The sequence below is a fragment of the Canis lupus genome, chromosome 13 (assembly GCF_048164855.1).
Source record: "Canis lupus baileyi chromosome 13, mCanLup2.hap1, whole genome shotgun sequence".
NCBI lineage: Eukaryota > Metazoa > Chordata > Mammalia > Carnivora > Canidae > Canis > Canis lupus.
This window is the reverse complement of record NC_132850.1, coordinates 18433510-18452219: the sequence shown is the minus strand read 5'-3', so window position 1 is coordinate 18452219 and position 18710 is coordinate 18433510. Positions and strand designations below refer to the sequence as shown.

Sequence of the window (18710 nt, the reverse complement as noted above, 5' to 3'; positions counted from 1 at the left end):
TGATAATTGGTCACATGTTACTGAGGATACAATGTATGTCCGACAAGGAATATGGATCCATCAGACCGTATTGTCATGAATAGTGACAGACTGTCACATTGCCCTAGATTTCTCAATGGGTGGGTGTACTGTCATGTCTATCATTGTTAACACCTTCTGTGCTGGAACCAATAAAATCACAGGGCAGAACAGGATATGAGGTGCTGTACAGAAGAACTTGTCTGGCTTTCAGGTTGATTCTCATGACTTTCGGGAATTGATTCTTGGTCTGGGCTGGCCAAATGCAGTTCCTCAGTTTGAGGTACAATTTCTTGAATCAACTTGTTCTTTGTTTGTTTGCTTGCTTGCTTGCTTGCTTTCACAGTGGTCATAGTCCTGGTAATTTGCCTTCTATCTGGAGCCTTAAGAGATACTATAGAGATGTTCTCGCATGAATTGAATGGTCAAGAAGATCTTATACTTCAGGTGAATATGAAGATGACTAGATCATGTGCAGCAGGAAAGTGTGGGTCGCCCCCTCACAAGTGAGAAAAGAACCAAAATTGGGGACTGTGAATGGAACATACAAATTGGCAATGGTTGCTTCTGTGGAAACAGTTGCTTCTGTGGAAACTAGACATTGACTTGTCTATACTTGCTGTAATTTGTAGGTAAGGAGTGATCATAAGAGCTCTTCAAGTGCTTAAGAAAACATCACCAGTAGATCATGTGGCTCCCAGATGCCTGGAGATCTCTCTGGAATAGGACACCTTTAGTTATTTGGGGAGTTCCAGAAGGAATGAATTACTCACTGTACATGAACTTGTTGGTGCAGTTATCCCTACAACAGGAGCCATCCAGTCACAAAATGTAGTAAGAAATGTGTCCCTGAAATTCAGCTGAAACTTGAGCTGAAAGTATCAATGATGCCTCTTTGGACAGAGAAGCCATTACGGGTCAGTTTCAAGCCACTGGCCAGAACTGCTAAGGCACACAGAACTGTCCCACACAGTCATATTTCAAGGTCAAAGTGCACCCGGTGCGGCCACTTACACATTGCTGTGCCTGGATTAATTCCTCTGGAAGGGTGGCAAGGGCAGTGCAGAGACTTAAATAGGGAGTCCTGTGTCTATAATCATGTCTCTGTTTGTGAGATTTCTTCAGCCAGCTTAGTCTGGGGCCCCAGGGGTCATAGATAGTCATGACTGCAGGTTGGCTCCATCCTGCCACTTGCAGAATACTAGTGGCACATCCTGCCACTATCAGTATAGTAGTTTAAATAAATGTTGTCTGAGACAAATTGAACAAATATAGGTCGAGTTCCTATGGATGGAATGAATCTGAATAGTCCACAAAGTGGCATGCTCCCATGCCCACTGTGACCAGCGGCAAATGTGGAGGGCCACAGGAGGTGGGGGGAGAGGAAGGGTGCCATGGCTCTGAGTAGCCCTGCACATTCCTGCTGAGCGAGCCAAACTGGAACCTTACCCACCTCCTGATACTGAGCAGCTTTCTTAGCTTGTTACATACCAACTAAGTAGGCCAAGTCCACTAGCTGGTGACAGCCATGGAACTGCTTTCTCTCTTGTGGAAGGCGAGTCTGTCTGTTTTGCCATTTGCTAGAGTGTTTTATGCTAGCTTGAAAAGTGCTTTGGCCCTGGGTCCCTCGGCCATAAAACGAACCCACTGCATGTGTGATGTCTATCTGGGCCCATTGTGTAGCCTCCCTGGGACCTGGGGGGCCAAGAGACACACAAATATGTTGATGCCTGTGCTCCTTGCTGTGCCAAGAATGAGACAGTTCTTGGTCTGTGACCCAAGAGTCCTGGGGCCTCTGCCCGAGGGGCTGGTCACGGGCCGCCCGTGGAGGGCAACGCCACACCACACGTTCACAGTGCCTGAGGGAGACACCGTGATTCTTAAATGGGCCAGAACTGTATTATATTTAAGCATCTTTTAATCCTCTTATAATTTTTTTACATATCCTTTCAATTTCTAAAAAGCACATTAGCTAGAAAAATAGCTGGAGTGGGATATAAGCAAGACAATCTGGAAGCAGAGCATGTTTTTGTTCTCCTATATTTCTCTGCATGTTGATGTGGTTTAAAAGTATTGGAACTTACTTCACTCAGCATAATACCAGAAAGGGAGCAGAACATAAAGACTCCTAACTCTGGGAAACGAACTAGGGGTGGTGGAAAGGGAGGGGGGGTGGGGGTGAATGGGTGACGGGCACTGAGGGGGGCACTTGATGGGATGAGCACTGGGTGTTATTCTGTATGTTGGTAAATTGAACCAATAAAAAATAAATTTATTTAAGAAAATAAAATAAAAGTATTGTAACATCTTGCATTGTATTTAGTAAGTTTCCCATGTCTCTCTTTTTAAAAAGATTTTATTTATTTATTCATGAGAGACACACAGAGACATGCAGAGACACAGGCAGAGGGAGAAGCAGGCTCCCTGTGGGCAGCCTGAGGTGCAACTAGATCCCAGGACTCCAGGATCAGGTCCTGGGCCGAAGGCTGACGCTCAACCCCTGAGCCATCCAGGCGTCCCTGCCACGTCTCTTTTATGTGATTCTGTTTAAACTCATTTAACCATCACTTTTTCAAAGTCCTATTTTCTAAATTGTTAATCACTTTAAATTTTACCATTTTCCTTAATTTGCAAATGATAAACATTTTCAAAACAAACTAATCCTAACATGCCCATGTTTCATGATTTTACATCCAAATTCAACTGAATACACATTCTCTTCTCAAGTGCACATGGAACTTTCTCCAGAATAGACCACATCCTGAGTCACGAATCAGGTCTTAACTGATACCAAAAGATTGGGATTCTCCCCTGCATATGTTCAGATGATAATGCTTTAAAACTAGAACTAAATCACAAGAAGAAGTTTGGAAGAAATTCAAACATGTGGAGGTTAAAGACCATCCTGCAAAAGATGAAAAGGTCAACCAGGAAATTAGAGAAGAATTAAAAGATTCATGGAAACTAATGAGAATGAAGATACAACCATTCAAAATCTTTGGGATACAACAAAAACACTCCTGAGGGGGAAATACATCGCACTACAAGCATCCCTCAAAAAAAAAAAAAAAAAAAAACAGGAAAGAACTCAAATACAAAGGCTAAACTTGCACATAAAGGAGCTGAAGATAAAACAGCAAATACATCCTATACCCGGCAGGAGAAGAGAGTTAATAAAGATTCGAGCAGAACTCAATGAAATAGAGACAAGAAGAACTGTGGAACAGATTAAAAAAAAAAAACAGGAGTTGGTTTTGTGAAAGAATTAGCATTATAGCTAAACAATTAGCCAGACTTATTAAAAACAAAGGAGAAAATACTAAAATTATTAAACTCACGACTGAAAGAGGAGAGAACACCACCAATACCAAAGAAATACAAACGATTTTAAAAGATTATGAGCAGCTATATGCCAATAAATTAGGCAATCTCGAAGAAAAGGATGCATTTCTGGAAAACCACAAACTACCAAAACTAGAGCAGTAAGAAATAAAAAAACCTGTACAGGCTGATAACCAGGGAGGAAATTGAAGCAGTCATCAAACACCTCCCAAGACACAAAACTCCAGGGCCAGATGGCTTCCCAGGAGAATTCTATAAATAAGAAACAATACCTATTATACTAAAGCTGTCCCAAAAGATGGAAAGAGATGGAGTACTTCCAAACTCGTTCTTTTTTTTTTCCAAACTCGTTCTATGAGGCCAGCATCACCTTAATTCCAAAACCAAAGACTCCACCAAAAAAAAGGAGAATTCTAGACCAATATCCCTGATGAACACAGATGCAAAAATTCTCAAGAAGATACCAGCCAATAGAATCCAGCACTACATTAAGAATATTATTCACCATGACTAAGTGGGATTTATCCCCGGGATCCAAGACTCGTTCAATACTCCTAAAGCAATCAAGATGATTGATCATATCAGCAAGAGAAAAAACAAGAATCATATGATCCTCTCAATAGATGCAAAGAAAATATCAGACAAAATACAGCATCCATTCCTGATCAGAACTCTTCAGAGTGTATGGATTGAGGGAAAATTCCTCAGCATCTGTAAAGCCATCTATGGAAAGCCCACAGCAAATAGCATTCTCAATGGGGAAACATTGGGAGCCTTTCCCCTAAGATCAGGAACATGACAGGGATATCCACTCTCACCACTGCTATTCAGGATACTACTAGAAGCCCTAGCCTCAGCAACCAGGCAACAAAAAGAAATAAAAGGCATTAAATTTGGCAAAGAAGCCAAACTCTCCCTCTTCACAGATGACATGATACTGTACATAGAAAACCAAAAAGACTCCACCCCAAGATTGCTAGAACTCATACGGCAATTCAGCAGTGTGGCAGGATACAAAATCAATGCTCAGAAATCAGTGGCATTTCTATACACTAACAATGAGATTGAAGAAAGAGAAATTAAGGAATCAATCCCATTTACAACTGCACCCAAAAGCATAAGATACCTAGGAATAGACCTAACCGAAGAGGTGAAGGATCTATACTCTGAAAACTACAGAACCCCTTTGAAAGAAATTGAAGAAGACACAAAGAGATGGAAAAATATTCCATGCTCATGGATTAGAAGAATTAATAGATTGAAAATGCCAATGCTACCCAGGGAACTTACACATTTAATGTAATCCCTATCAAAATAATGTGGACTTTCTTCAGAGAGTTGGGACAAATCATCTTAAGATTGGTGTGGAATCAGAAAAGACCCTGAAGGAAGGTGTTAACCGCAGTTGTTGTTCACTGCAAATACGACCTACGTCAATCAGGGGACACAGGGAAACAGGCTCCAGGTGCCTTCCTGACCAGCTGCTAAATCCTAGTATTCCCAATTCTGGTTCAGCCTGTGTCTTTGGAGGGATTGCATGAGGTTAGTCTGTCATCAAGGGTTTGTCTACACAACCTGCTAGGTGGCGTTCATCCATCCCATGTCATGAACTAGTGATAGAGATGGGAGTAGAGGTGGAAAGACATTTAAAGGTGATGATAGCCATTTTGTGTGGGAGATGCAGGGGCTGGTATCACCCCCTATTTCTGATTGACTTCTCAGTGACATTAGAGAATAGATACCAAGTGCTGGTCACCACCATTTGGTGGTGGGGGGTGGATCTAGGAGTCCTTTAAATCAAGCAGTTTGTGATTGTCTGTGAAAGCTGCACTGGGATGGGATGTTTTTCTTTGTGAAGAAGCTTCCAGGATGGTTCCAAAAGATCACAGATCATTAGTGTCCCTCCTGCTCTGCACCCAGACTCTACGATGTTCCCTCCCAGATGTCAGAGTTGTGGCTCTCCCTATAGTCCCCCACATTAGTATGTCTCATCCTAGGAGCTATCTATCCACGTTTTCTCCAGTCAGCATCTCTCTGTACTCAGACCTCTGAGCTAGAGTGTTCCATACCTGGGGGATAAGAGCATCTTAGCAAAGTGTGTTGAGGTGCTGAAGATGAGGGAGGTGGAGTTAGAAATCTTTTCAGTGTTGTGTTGTTTTTATAATCTGTGACCTTCTTAATGACACTATTTGAGGATGAAAGAAGTGTGGAATGGCCAATGACTACCTTGACTTTTGACCCAATGTTGGGTGGCCTTTGTGACAAAAGGTGCACCATTGTCAGGTGGTTAATGGGTAAATAATCTCAAAGGCTGGAAACACAAACAACTTAGTTTCTCAGGACCCAGTGCAGTGGTGGGTGGAGGCCAATTGGCCAGTGGATGGGCAATGGGCAGCCCCGAGGGCAGTGGGCAGCCAGTGGGGGGGGGCATTTTGGGGAGTGGGCAGTAGGGAGAAAACCTGCAGTTCCTGATAAGTCACCCAGCTCCTTCTCCTGATCACACCATTCAGATGCGGGAGTTTCCTCCAGTACTGTTCTTTTTTTAATTTTTATTTATTTATGATAGTCACAGAAAGAGAGAGAGAGAGAGAGAGAGAGGCAGAGACACAGGCAGAGGGAGAAGCAGGCTCCATGCACCGGGAGCCCGATGTAGGATTTCGATCCCGGGTCTCCAGGATCGCGCCCTGGGCCAAAGGCAGGCGCCAAACCGCTGTGCCACCCAGGGATCCCCCAGTACTGTTTTTTAAATTTTTTTTTATTGGTGTTCAATTTGCCAACATATAGAATAACACCCAGTGCTCATCCCGTCAAGTACCCACCTCAGAAAGGGAGACAGAACACGAAAGACTCCCCAGTACTTTTGAGAAATCAGAACTCATTCCAATAGACAGAAACCTGGGAAAAAGAAGGAGTGACCTCCCCTACAACCCTGCCATAACAATGATTAGGCTAGAGCTGGCTAATGACATCAGATAATCAGGTTAATTAACAAATTGAGAGGCAAAGTGAATTGGATGCAAAGCAATTATCTGAAACACAGAGCTGAGAATAAGTAGCATTGGAGGGACAAAGAGTAGTCAGGATTTTTGTTTAACCTTTTTTTAAAAAAAAATATTTATGTGTTTGAGAGAGTGAGCACAGTGGGGGAAATGGGAGGGCCCGGCACCCAGTCCCTGGAGCCTCCTGCACAACAGCTTGATCCCAGGCGCCCAGGATCCTGACCTGAGCCCCCCCACGTGCCCTTGTTTAACCTGCTTTACCACAGAAAGCCTTGGCTTGGTATTTTTCCTTTATTCAGTGGTTTTGCATGAGAAGAAGAGGGGTTAATTGTGTCTTCTATATTTTTGTCTAATATTAAAACAGCCAGTGTTTCATACCCAATTTATACAAGTTTTATACCTTTATATGAATCTTTGTCAAAAAACCCCACTATTTCTGGGATTCCTGGGTGGCTCAGCAGTTTAGCGCCTGCATTCAGCTCAAGGCATGATCCTGGAGTCCTGGTATCGAGTCCTACATCGGGGTCCCTGCATGGACTCTGCTTCTGCCTCTGCCTGTGTCTCTGCCTCTCTCTGTGTCTCTCATGAATAAATAAATAAAATCTTAAAAAAACACCATTTCACATAAAGCTATGAAAGTACATATCATTTAAATTACAGATATATACACATCCATGCATACACATAATTTATTTTCCATACATTTTTCTGAGATTTAGTACTCCATATATGGAGCATTTTATATGCACAGGGCATTAAATAAGGTTTTTAAAATGATTACGATGTGTTCTCTACATTAAGGTCAAGGAGTAAGAAAAACAGGCAAGACAAGGATACGTTAAAAAAAAACTATCTAGAGGCACTTGGGTAGCTCCATAGGTTAGGCCTCTGCCTTTGGCTCAGGTCATGATCTCAGGGGCCTGGAATGGAGCCCCACATTGAATCAGGCTCCCTGCTTACTGGGGAGCCTGCTTCTCCCTTTCCCTCTACTCCTCCCCCACTCATACACTTTTTCAAATAAAAAAATAAAATATTTAAAAATTAAATAAACATATTAGATATAATATCATAAAAGCAATTCTTAAAGCAATTTATAAGATTAAGAGAGTATGTATTTAAAAAATACAATCATAAGACTAGACCAGAGAGTCAACCAAAACAGATGACCCAGAAACAGTTTCAGCACATCTTAAACCTGGCTTCCCAAATAAATTTATATTAATGAAATCATTAAATGGTACTATTGCAGTTGTTTTACCCTTTGAAAAATATCCACAATTGTACTAAAGTACAGATGAATCAAAAAATAAATAAATATTTAACCAAAATTACTAAATGGGCATCTAATTTAAATATTTGTTTGGACTCATTGTGGCTAGGCCATTTATTAGATGAACTAAAAAGAAACTATGATAGGTACAGACTGAGATCTAGATACATAAAACTTTCTGGGCAAATGCTTTGGTTTCAAACTCTTAAAAAACTGTCGGAATGAAGAAATTTTATTTGCTATTGCTCATATTTTACAATTCTAAATAAATGTTATTTTGGAACATTTTGTTGTGACATCTTTTGCATCCTCTTTTCCAGAGTGGAAATAGAATGACTAGGTTTGTTCCCATGTGAGATAAAGCTTGGATAGCTTTCTTCACATTTATAAATTCATTACCTTGATTGTATACTTAATACATGCCAAACACTAAGCACAAATAATAACTTATTTAAAACCCAGCCACAGTCCAATTTAAGTAAGGGACCTGAGTGGGGAAAGACCATGGTATACCCATTCAGAGTCTAGTGGGGAAAAAGTGTGTTTGGGGGACATCTCTCCCCCACCCCTTCTAAATCGTCTGGAATGCATGGTCAAAGGAGAGACAGGAAATATGATAGGTGTTAAGTAACAAGTGATGTTAAATGTGATAGGGATGAGAGGGTGGTGACTCTGAATTGGTTCTGTATGTGTTTGGAGTCTTTGCCAAGAAAGGAACTTCCTCAGTAAAGATAAGAGTATTTGGGGACAGTTTTCAACTTGGCTTCAAGCCCACCCCTCACTTCCTTGGAGAGTAGCAGTTTTGTCTCCCTTTGGTCCCTGTCAGCTAACCACACTGTTGTCCCTTCCCAGTATGAGTTGCTCCAGTAAGACAGCCTTCTTCAGAAATGTCCAGGTGAGAAGCAATTCTTAGCATGCTTTTCAGCCATCTAGAGAAATGGAATAGTAGAAGGCGAACTGGATCCAGTGGTATTGTACAGTATTGCCACACTTGACTAGTCGGGTGGAAGGATCTAGCCCTGTTGCATGTAATTCTATTTAAAATGAAAAATACTTACAGCTTGCTTTGGGTTTTCATTAAAAGTTGTTCCTATGCTGCCAATTGTTGGGCAAAGGAAAAAGTTCTGCTCAGCATCCTTTATACTAGTAAATAGTGACAACTAAATAGAAAATTCTGCAGGAAGAAAAAGATTTAATTGACCAAAAACACAAAATGCTTTGAAATAACCTTGAAGAGAAATGTTAGGACCTTTCTTAAGAGCATTGTAAAAAATAATCGGGTGGCATTTATTCATTCATTTCATAAATGCTTATTGACTGTTTATTATACGAAATTTGAATGCTGCTGTCCTGGACAAGAAGAGTGAATATTAAGAAGGGAAAACATTTGTTCAAAGTGATCTCAAAAATTAAAGCAATTAATTAATCAAAAAATAATCAAAAGCACAGTAGACCATACAGGCAGTTATATAATCAATGAAATTTTGACACACTGCTGTGTCATATTGTGTAGGGCACAGAGTGTATCCAGTTTGTTAGTTGAAAAAAAAAGAGTAAGGACAAAACTTACAACAAATAGGTTACATATCTTTATATACCATATATATTTATACTTTTAAAGCAACCTTAAAAAAATCTCTAAGCTTTCCTAGTGTATCATGAGTGCTGTATTGTGAAAGCTGAAGAATCTTTTGAATTCTGTTGAGAAGATAAATTAGAAATTTTCTAACATTGTTTCGTACTTCTTGTAGGACATTGCTTTCACAGTAAAACAGTGGTTCTCCAGAGTAAGCCCCCTGTTTCAGAGTAAAGAATCTTTTTTTTATTTTTAAGAATCTTTTCTTTTTAACAAAACAACTGGGATCTTTCTGTCTTCTCATTCGTGTAGGCACAGTTATTGGAAGTTGATGTAAACTCTACAGAATTTTGTTTGGATTAAGTAGAGTTCTCCATAATCTGGTGAAGAGATATTCAAATAGTTTGTCTGTTATCTACTTTACCAGATCCTATGTCCACTTGCCTGTCATATGACATAGTAAAGCCACACAAAGGACAATAAAAGCTTCATTATAGATTGGTTAATCTATATTGGTTAATGATCTTAACCAATATTTATTGAGCTCTTCCTGTATGTCTCATATATTTTACTGCTTTACATTCTGTGTCTCCACCAACCCAGGCAGTATCCACAAGTTAATATTATTATTATCATTCCTGTTTTTCAGATGCAGGAATTGATGTTGGTAAGGACGTCACATTAACTTATTAACCTAGGTTACACAGCTAGTAAGTAGCTGGAACTCACACTACCAAGTGGTGTGTTGGGATAGCTTATGAGTTTCATATATTTAGTAGTGGGGAGGGGCAGTCCACCCTCATGTCGTAAGCCTGTTTACCCACCTTAGCCCCTCTTTCTGTTGGCATAGTGGTCTTTCAGAGCACAAACCAGGGGGAAGCACTCTGAAGCCTCTACCCAAAGAACAGCTACAAAGAACCCACCTCCCATAACCTCTCAAGATAGAGCGTGTGGTTACTCAACCTCTGAGGTCTGCTCTACTTGTATCCCAAACAGACTTTTTCATCATACCTGGAATCATGGACCAGAGTCCTCTTTCTATTGTCTGATACTTTCTATACTCTTATTTGGCAGAATTTATTTAAGATCCAGAGTTTAATTCATTCTTCCTTCTCCCTTTTTAAATAAGTTTTTGCCTACTTCAGGGAATTCTGGTAGAGCGCAGGTTTAGACAGATGTACTAATTAACCACTATTCAAGATGTATTTGTTATTATTTAGGACCTGTTTTATAAATTGCTGAGCAAAATATGAAATAATCTGTATTTGGTGTTGATATTATCCAGTGAGCTGAATCAGATTTCACATTAAAGTTTGAAATATGTAACTTCTTATACTGATCTTGTCAACTCAACATTTTTGCCCTAAGTACAAGGTGTTAAGACTCAGGGATGGCTTGAGTTATAAACTCTGATGGTGTCAACTGGCATCTTCCTCATATGTAAACATCATAAATGCATTGTCCCTATAATATATTCCAAAATTGAGCTTACTTGCCCTGGATAAATAGTCACACCTTGTAGCTTTTAAAGATGTCTGTATTAATTAACTGGTAGTGCTCTCTACATAGCTGCCACTCAATGGTCAATGACCACATGTCTCTTTAAACTATGTCATGAATTCTGGTCTTATCACATTCTCTCCCACCCTGTCATTAATGCCTCAACACTTCTGTCAAGATTATTTCTTGATACACATTATTTTAAAGAAGTAGCTTAACTTTTTAAATTAAATTATTTCACTTTTTAAATTTCATGATTTCTCTTGTTTTTTACTTAAGAGTCTGACTTTTGATCAAAGATGACATCGCTCCATTCCAGGGGGACAGATGTAATTCCATACATTACTAGCAAAGCTTTCAAATAAATATATAGTGTCTGGTATGCTAGTCATATAGGTCACAGTGAATGTATAGAATATAAAGAATAATGTCTGATAAGAGAGGAAATCCTTCAATATATTACAATAATAAAAATTATTTTTGCTTACTTCTCAAACATCACAGCCATAAATAGGTAAGACAGTTAAAGCAGGCACCATGACTTACCCAGAAGCAAGGCTTGTGTATTTATGGCATGTTGAATATGCAGGAATAGCTGCTGCCCCCCCCCCCCCAGAATCAGGCAGATCTGAGAAGGGTGGCCTGATTTCACTTCTATTTGATATATACATTTCCTTGAAAGCCATATTTCTCTATAAATTATTTTACTGTATCATTTTTTTCTCCCTAAGAAGAGGTTCTTCTTAGCTTTTTCAACATTTTTTTGAATTTAGCTCAGTCCTAAAAAGGTGACTACACATGTTCTTAAATTTGCAGTAGACAATACTCAGGAAATAAAAAAATCTCAACAGCTACCTCTGTTCAAACATCATTATTAATAACTGGTAATAATTACTCAGCCATTAGAATTGACAAATACCCACCATTTGCTTCAACGTGGATGGAACTGGAGGGTATTATGCTGAGTGAAGTAAGTCAATTGGAGAAGGACAAACATTATATGTTCTCATTCATTTGGGGAATATAAATAATCGTGAAAGGGAATATAAGGGAAGGGAGAAGAAATGTGTGGGAAATATCAGAAAGGGAGACAGAACGTAAAGACTCCTAACTCTGGGAAACGAACTAGGGGTGGTGGAAGGGGAGGAGGGCAGGGGGTGGGGGTGAATGGGTGATGGGCACTGAGGGGCGCACTTGACGGGATGAGCACTGGGTGTTATTCTCTATGTTGGCAAATTGAACACCAATAAAAATAAATTTATTATTAAAAAAAATAACTGGTAATAGCAGAAATTTCCTTCATATTTTATTCAGGTCTTTATTTTTACTCCTCTTTTTTTTCTTTTAAAAATTGCGTTAGATATTAATATTGATTGCATAGTTACCTTTCTACACTGTTCTTCTTTGTAATTTATTTATAGGTTTATTACAAGTGCCTATGTTCACCAGAAATAGTCAGTGCTGAATTGATGGAAAATGTATGGGTCAACCCAGATTGACCTTACATGTACATATGCATAGGCGTATATGAAGCGCTCATGCATTTTGACTATGGAGAGACCTCCTTCCTGTCTTCCTTATGCTCTGCACTTGCTTCCTCCATTCTACAAGGCTATGGAATTCTTGTGGACCGAGTGGGAGTGTAAAGTGATAGAGCCATCTTGGAAACTTCTCCAGCGGGAGCTTTGGGAGGTAAACTTTATGATCTTCATACTTTCAGACCCAGCAGTTCTGCCCCAGAATGTATAGCCAGTGTATGGATGTACTCTTCACCAAAAGACTAAAATATTTGTAGCAGAGCTGTATGATGAACTCCAAATGAGAAACTCCCAAATTCTCATTAATGATAGAATGCTTTGTGTTTATTCATACATTGGAATGCTATGTAGCAAAAGGAATGAATGATGTGTAGCTTCTTGTAGCAGCAGGGATGGATTTCACAAGTATGTTGAAGGAAATAAGGCAGACTAAGAATACTGTGCTATATCTCTTTGTATGTTTCATATGTGCCCTGCTCTATGGAGTAACAAGTCAGATAGTGGTTATCCTCTGATTGGCATGTAGTGATGGGAAGGAAACTTGCTTGGCCTTTTGGGGATGCTAGCAAAGTTCTGTTTCTTGATTTAAGTGGTTGATCTGGGCACACAAATGTGCTCATTGAATGGTACACTTATGTATACTTTTTATATGTATACTATGTTTTGGTTAACAATTTTTTTAAATTAGTGATCAAACTGAGAAAAAAAATTTGCAATTTATATTACAGGTAAAGTGCTTATTTTCCTAATGTGTAAGTGATTCTAATAAACAATGAGAAAAAGACCAGCTGAGTGTTGAATTGGGCAAAAGATATAAACAGTTTGGAGAAAAGGAAATGAAAATGTTTGCTAAATGTTTAAGAAAAGTTCATGGAACTTACTCATGGAAAGAAACCACTCCATAATAGTATTTTTAAGTTATTTCACTTGCAGTGATCCTAAAGTTTGGTAATGAAGGAAACAAGTGTATAGTCCTTTATAGAAGAGGGTCTAGGTAGAACAGTATTATAGCATTTAGCAAAATTACAGATGTACATACCCTGTAACCAAGGGGTTCTGCTGGGAATTTATTCTTCAGATACGCTTGCAGAAATGGTGTGTGATATATGTGCAAGGTTATTACTTGTACATTGTTTATAATAACAAAAGTCAGAAGCAGTTTGGAAGTACAAAATAGAGGACTAATTAAAGTACAAGAAATATACTGTGGTCATTAGTAAAAGGGAAAGAGGCTCTTTAGGTACTAATATGGAATAATCACAAAAATTATTAAAATTCTAAGACATAGAAAAACATGTAAAATATTCTGACATTTGTGTAAAAAGGTGAAAGGGGGGAGGACACACTTATATTTATAAATACATATGGTGGAAAGCTATTGTAAGAAGAAAGAAATGGATTGCAGGAATTCCTAGCTACTGAGCTCAAAATCAAATAGATTCATTCAATTGGAGATTTCAGGGGTCCTTTATATATTGGTTGCTTTTGGAGATGTGGGACATAGGGTCAGGGGTGAGGAGGAGACTTTGTAGTGTCCTATTCCCTTTTATGTCTTTGGATACCTTCTAAAAACTCCTTGTTGAAGCAGAATATACATATATGTACCTTTGCTTTTTCAACGATTTTATTTATTTATTCATGAGAGACAGAGAGAGAGAGAGAGATGCATAGACACAGGCAGAGAGAGAAGCAGGCTCCATGCAGGGACCTGGACGTGGGACTTGATCCTCGGTCTCCAGGGTCAGGCCCTGGGCTGAAGATGGCGTTTACCCATTCATCCACCTGGGCGGCCCCTGTACCTTTGCATTTTGAGGTAGGTTGGTATGTTAGTATTAAAGGAAAAATAAAATAGATAAAAGCAGAAGTTTAATGAAACCATCCTTGTGGTTTGGGAATGAACAATGGCTAGCTTGGAAAGGATGAGATGTGAAGAAATATGGAAAATGATTATGGAATACTCTGAGGGAAAAAGGCATAATAGAAGGAAAGAATGAACTAGATCAAGGGAAACAGGCCAGGGGAACATACATGCAGGGGAAGCATTTTTATAGGAAAGGGGAAGGGAATTCTTAAAATGGAAGAGTAGAGAATTTGGAAAAGAAAGGTAGGACCAAGGTGTAATTTCATAAGGTCAGAGTCATTCAAAATGAAAAATTATCTACTTCACCAACTTTATTCGGAAAGTAAGAGATCTGACACCCTCTTCCCCATTTCTGCCTTTCCTCTCTCTCTGACAGCTCCATGCATCTGAGTCACTACATCACTTGGGCTGTGCCCCAGGATTCCAACATGATTAGTGGGTTGGGATATATGGCCTGCTTCAAAATTTAACAACTAAAACATCAAGGATGTTCTGAAAGGACTGTTTTAGATTCTTACAGGACATAGATTAGTATAAAACATGAAGTTCTTTTTTCTCAAAATTGCGGATTTCTAATGATCATACAAGTTAGCAATGTTACTGTAGATTTTTCTTTAAGAGTCTTCAATTAAAGTTCAGAGAAAAAGCACTTCAGAATATAGTAAATAGAAGTTGGAACTGTTTACTTAGTGATGTGAAAAAAATCGATTTTTAACTCATTGAAGTAAAATAGGTTTATCCGGGTTAGTGTCTTTAATGGTCTGATTTCCCACTTCCCCTCCCTTGGCTGTTGGATTTGCTTGGCTGATACTTTCATATTTCAGGGAAATGGTTTCTAATGTACTTTGGATCGTGGGCCCCACAGAGAATCTTTACAGAAATATTTTTATGTGAAAGACTGTATTGTTCATGTGATTTTGAGAGTTTCATGGTTCTACTGATGCCTATTCATACACCGGTAGGTTAAGAATGTGTTTATATAAGAACTGATGGGTTTATGAGGTAAAGAACCAATACTACCCTAACATGTGAAGATCTGAGCTATCTCTCATGTTCTTTTTTTCAGATTGGAAATATTCTCCCATTTCAATAATGTTGTCTCTCAAGATATCAGACTTTCCACAAGGGCAGTTTGGTTCTGATTACCCCTGGTGGACTAATAAGAATGGGGGATATCTCTCCTGTTTGGGCTCCAGGAGACCATCTCTCCTGAGTTGTGTGAAACATCCATTGCAGCCAGTCTCCTAAAGTATGAGGCACAGGCCCCGAGTGGGCAGCAAGCAGGCAGAGACCCTCGGACTTTTTGATTAGGCAACATGTTTAAAATCCTTTCTGATTGTTTTTTTTTTAATTTATTTTTTATTGGTGTTCAATTTACCAGCATACAGAATAACCCCCAGCACCCGTCACCCATTCACTCCCACCCCCCGACCTCCTCCCCTTCTACCACCCCTGGTTCGTTTCCCAGAGTTAGCAGTCTTTATGTTCTGTCTCCCTTTCTGATGGTAAGGCCTTGAGCAGGATCATGTGCTTTCTAGTTTATCACTACCCCCACTACTCCCTGTTGTCACACCTTTCCTCTCGCCTCTGAGGCCTTGTCACTCATGGCTTTGGTTTAGAGATTAAAGGTGTCTAGGCCCATTCGTTTCCCTAAGGTGAACTGAATTGCTCAGTAGGAACTTTGAGGGCAGCCGCTGGTGGGTGACCACTTGTTTTAGCTTGCACAGGCTGTGGGTTTTCCTGGGATGTGGGACTTTGCATTCTAAAACTGAGACAGTTTTAGACAGTTTGCTGGGCAAACAGGTGGTTGGGTGCCCCAGCAGACCTCTTCACGATTAGTTTACAGAATGATTAATTGTTCTGATAGTTTCAGATAAAACTTCACCACTATTCACAGTGACTACTTTAAATCAGGTGTGCCAACCTCTTGAAAAGGTAAAAATGTGAATCTTGTACAAACAGAAAGCTTATATTTTAAGGCCTTTTAGTGAGGACAGGTTAGTAACTGATAAAATCATTAACAGTAGAGTTCATTACCAGATGATTCAGAACTACAGACTTACATTTTTTTCTAAGGCCTGGCCTGGGCTGCTCTGTATTACCGTAGGGCGCCTCCTGGCAAACGCCCTGAGGCATGGTGTGTGATGGAGAAACCAAAGTCTACAGCGTGAAAGAGCCAAGACCCTGGGTTTTCTGGAAGCCAGAGCCCTGGGAAGTCAGCAGGCAGCAATAGAACATCTTTCAGTAGCAGATGTCTCCAGCCAAGTGAGCCTGATGTGAGGCTGCAGTAGAATGTGGGTGCCTGGTTGCAGGGGTTCCAAGTTCTGTTGGGCTCTGTGGTCAAAGAAGTGACCTCACTGCCTGGGATCCCCTACCTGAGTCCACTCCTGTTTGAACCTTCAGTGTTGTCTTTTCACTTTCCCTCTATCCCTACCCTGTGGAGTTTTCATCAAGAAAGGGTGCTGTACTTGGTCATGTGCTTTTTCTGCGTCTATTGAGAGGATCATATAGTTCTTGTCCTTCGTTTTATTGATGTGATCTCTCACATTGATTGATTTGCAGATGTTGAACAACTCTTGCAGCCCAGGAATAAATCCCACGAGGTGGTGGTGAATAATCCTTTTAATGTACTGTTGAATTCTATTAGCTAGTTGTTTGGTGAGAAATTCTGCATCCATGTTCATTAGGGATATTGGTCTATCATTCTTTTGTTGGGTTTTTGTTTGGTTTCGGAATCAAGGTAATGCTGGCCTTCTAGAAAGAGTTTGGAACTCTTTTCCTATTTTACTCCATTTCTATTTTTTGAAACAGATTCAGAAGAATAGGTAGTATTTCTTTAGATGTTTGGTAGAATTCCTCTGGGAAGCCTTTTCTTTGATCAGGAGGTTATCGATCTTATTCTCTTCAAGGTCAAAGGAATCTCTTATAAGCAGCGTATCAGTCTTGTGATCTTGTGTACAGTCTTTGGTTTCTGTTTCATTGATTCTTGCTCAAATTTATTATTTGTCTTGTCTTGCTGGTTTTAGACTTTTTTGCTGTTCTTTCTCTACCTCCTTTGGGTATAAGGTTAGGTTGTGTATTTGAGACCTTCTTGTTTCTTGAGAAGGGCTTGTTGCGGTATACTTCCTTCCTAGGACTGCCTTTTCTCCCTGCTGACGGTATTGAACAGTTGTGTTATTATTTTCATTTTCTTCCATGAATTTTTAAAATTCTTCTTTAATTTCCTTGCTGACCCTTTCGTTCTTTAGGAAGATTCTGTCTAGCCTCCATGTATTGGAGTTCTTTCCAAATTTCTTCTTCTGATTGAGTTGCTTCAAAGCACTGTGGTCTGAAAGTACACAGGGGTTGATCTCAACCTTTTGGTACTGGTTGAGACCTGATTTTAACCCAGTATGTGATCTATTCTGGTGACTGTTCTGTGTGCACTCACAAGGAATGTGTGTTCTGTTGCTTTATGATAGAATGCTCTGAATAGGGAAGCCTGGGTGGCTCATTGATTTGAGTGTCTGCCTTTGACTCAGGGCCTGATCCCAGAGTCCTGGGAGTGAGTCCCACTTCGGGCTTCTCGCAGGGAGCCTGCATCTCTCTCGGCCTATGTCTCTGCCTGCCTGTGTGTGTGTGTGTGTGTGTGTGTGTGTGTGTGTCTAATGAATAAATAAAATCTTTACAAAAAGAATGCTCTGAATATATCTGTGACATCCATCTGGTCCAATGTGTCATTCAAAGCCCTTGTTTATCTTCTTTTAGGTGACCTGTCCATTGAAGTGAATGGGGGGTTACAGTCTCCTACTTTTGTATTATTATCAATGAATTTCTTTAGTATTGTTATTAATTGGTTTATGTAACTGGCTGCTCCCATGTTAGTGGCATCAATATTTGCAATTGTTCGAACCTCTTGTTAGATGGACCCTTTAATTATTCTATAGTATCTTTCCTCATCTCTTATTACAGTCTTTGGTGTAAAATCTAATTTGTCTGATATAAGGATTGCTACACGAGGTTTCTTTTGATGCATATTAGTATGACAAATGATTCTCTACTCCCTCTTTCTTCCAATCTGGAGATGTCTTTCAATCTCAAATGAAACTCTTATAAGCTGCATATCAGTGGGTCTTGCTTTTTTTTCCAGTCTGGTATCCTATGTGTGTTGACTGGGGCATTTATTCTGTTTACCTTGAGTATTGAATGATAAGAATTTAGGGGTGCTTGAGTCACTCAGTTTAGTTAAGCCTCTGCCTTCAGCTCAGGTCATGGACTTGGAATCCTGGGATCAGGCTCTTTATTGGGCTCCCTGCTCAGTAGGGACTCTATTTTTCCCTCTTTTGTGGGCTCTCTCTCTCTCTCTCTCGTAAACAAAAAATATATATTTTTCAAAAAGATATGAATGTAGTGCCATTGTATTAGCTATCAAGTCACTCTCTCTGTTCCTTTCTTGTCTTTGTTACTTTTGGGATCTCCCTTTGCTTAAGGGATCTCCTTTAATATTTATAGTAGGGCTTATTTAGTGTGCCCCAATTCTTTTAGTTTCTGTTTTTCCCAAAAGCTTTTTATCTCTACTTCTATTCTGAATCAGCCTTGCTGGATAAAGTGTTCTTGGCTGCACATA

At 39.6% G+C, this 18710-nt stretch overlaps 1 protein-coding gene across 4 annotated transcripts in view; it reads right to left on the bottom strand.

Annotated features, from left to right (window-relative positions):
- LOC140602703 (olfactory receptor 4Q3-like) overlaps window positions 1–17444 on the bottom strand; it is a 106453-nt gene extending 89009 nt beyond the window's left edge. Inside the window, exons 1-2 of one of the 4 annotated variants that reach the window (XM_072772655.1) lie at window positions 16168–17444; window positions 8688–8803 (exon numbers count right to left, since the gene is read on the bottom strand). The gene's annotated coding sequence lies outside the window, so the exon portion shown is untranslated. Of the gene's footprint in view, window positions 1–6759; window positions 6927–8687; window positions 8804–16167 lie in introns of those variants that run through there. The other 3 variants (XR_012005605.1, XM_072772654.1, XM_072772656.1) reach the window with 3 other exon arrangements.
- Between the last annotated feature and the right edge of the window lie 1266 nt (window positions 17445–18710).